Source organism: Rhipicephalus sanguineus, unplaced genomic scaffold (genome assembly GCF_013339695.2).
Source record: "Rhipicephalus sanguineus isolate Rsan-2018 unplaced genomic scaffold, BIME_Rsan_1.4 Seq856, whole genome shotgun sequence".
In the NCBI taxonomy this organism is placed as follows: Eukaryota; Metazoa; Arthropoda; class Arachnida; order Ixodida; family Ixodidae; genus Rhipicephalus; species Rhipicephalus sanguineus.
Genome location: NW_023616142.1, coordinates 49,509 through 51,792, shown reverse-complemented (window position 1 = coordinate 51,792; position 2,284 = coordinate 49,509). Strand labels below are relative to the sequence as shown.

The 2,284-nt window shown below is 49.0% G+C and overlaps 1 non-coding gene across 1 annotated transcript; it reads right to left on the bottom strand.

Moving 5' to 3' along the window:
• Window positions 1–1,091: 1,091 nt before the first annotated feature.
• Trnat-agu (transfer RNA threonine (anticodon AGU)) lies at window positions 1,092–1,164 on the bottom strand. The gene has a single exon. It is a non-coding gene; the product is annotated as a tRNA-Thr (tRNA).
• Window positions 1,165–2,284: the final 1,120 nt, after the last annotated feature.

Sequence of the window (2,284 nt, the reverse complement as noted above, 5' to 3'; positions counted from 1 at the left end):
TCAGCTATGGCGGAAGAAGGCGTTACATGTAGTGGAGCTGCACGGCTTCAAATTTGTATTGCATTTTATGACTTCAAAATACAAAAAATATCATAATTTGAGTTTGTTAACTGTAAGGTGTAAACTGTAATAATATCTGGGGTTTAACGTCCCAAAACCACGATTTGATTATGAGAGACGCCGTAGTGGAGGGCTCCGGAAATTTCGACCACCTGGGGTTCTTTAACGTGCACCTAAATCTAAGTACACGGGCCTCAAACATTTTCGCCTCCATCGAAAATGCAGCCGCCGAGGCCGGGATTCGATCCCGCGACCTTCGGGTCAGCAGTCGAGCGCCATAACCACTAGACCACCGTGGCGGGGCTGTAAGGTGTAAACTGGTTGCTTTTGGATGTGAATTTATTGATTTATTGATGGGCATATTTCGCCATTTTCACTGCGGAAACAATTTATTTCTTTTTCCTAGAATTGCTGATAAATTAAGCGAAGCTGATAGTAGGCCATCACAAATATTTTTGCAATATGTCCGACCGCAACAGCATCAATATTTACACCACTATCGATAGTATTCTCACGTGGTTGTGAGAGTGAAGAATGCTGCAACAAGACTGGGAAATACGGAGCTCTTCTTTGAGCGATCTTGTGCCCAGAAAATCAAAACTCAAAATACAAGCGATACAGGCAGCGCACTGATAGCGGCGAGAAAAGTCGTCGGCCGTCCAGTAATCTGGTCATCTGTGGAAAGCGTCGTCTTTTATACACCAGTCACCGAACCTTCCAGTGTTATCGCTGGCGCTGGCGTAAGCTATCGAATGAACTTGACTATTCGCGTCCGGCGCGTAATCTTAACAGAATGCTCTAAAACAATCGTGAAGCTTCTGAAACATTATGGCGCGGTCTGCGTCAAACGTTGCTAACAATCTTTGTTGGTGCAACCCGAATACATCAAAACAAAACAATCACCACGCGTGGCAGTAATATTGCTATTAATGAGCACTAACAGACAATAATGCCCAGGAAGGTATAGGGGATGTTATTAGTAGTAAATGTAAGGTAAATGTGAAGAAAGAAAAGTGGACGATAAAATAGCTTGCCGCGGGCAGGGACCGAACCTGCGACCTTTGAATAACTTGTCCGATGCCCTACCAACTGAGCTACCGCGGCGGTCATCCCCCCGTCCACTTATGTCGTATATATGCACATTTTTTAAAAGTGGAAGTGTCAGTCAGCGCCTCCAGTAGCCATGACGGCGAGTGTGGAACACTCTTTTTTTTCTGCCTGTTGGCGTCACGTAGCACGTGAGCTTATGACGAGCTGGCAGCTGACCAATAATCCCTCGCATACCACCTGAAAGCACCAAGTCTGCCAGAACGAGACCCTCGCTATGAATGAAGGAAAGAAGTGGAAATCTTCAGGGCTAAATTTTTAAAGAAATTTCACCAATCGCGACGCGCTTGCAGTCGTTGGCTTTGTGGGAGCGCGCAAAATGTCCAAACCGTCCAATTCTTTACGCGATTTAAGTTCTTGTGACAACCATTTCCATGGTTTATGTCGACCGCCATATTGGCGACATAAAGGGCGCCGCGAATGCAGAGGCGTGTCGAAGCAGCGTCGTGTCAGCAACATGTACATGAAGAGCGAAAAAAATAAGATCATAAGAGTGATTTTTTTTTACAGCGAAGCTGTTTAAGCCGTGCGTAATGTGTCTGCTGAGTCCGAAAACTGTCCTCATCATGAAGCGGCGCGCGTGCTGTCTTCTTCAGCGCGATAGGTGTTCTAGAGACGTTCGAGAGCGCGGTAGGTGTTCCAGAGGTAAGCTTGCCATACGCAGAGCGCTAGGACGCCCACCAACGGTTCCATAGACGTTCCAGAACGCGGTAGGCGCTCCAGAAGTAAGGCCGCGTTCACACCGAACGCGGCGCACCCAAGCGGACAATTGGATTTTCAAAGCGGAGAGGCAGTGACGGCGCGCGGCTGTTCAGACCGACCGCGTTGCGATTCTGCACACTTCACCGCACGGGCGAAGCATTCAGCAATCGACGGCGGATATTGCGCCACTACGCGATACTGGGCGGGCATGTCCTGATTGACTGCGGCCAAAGCGGCCAACTATTCCGCGCGGAGAAAATCGGTCCAGGCGCGATCCGGGGAACCGGCTGCGGATTTTCCGCTTTTGCGGATAATCCGCTTTCCGGATCCGCGCTCGGTGTGAACGTGCCTTGAGCTAGCCAGAGATGGAGCACTAAGACGCTCATCAGAGGTTCCATAGACGTTGCCGAGCGCC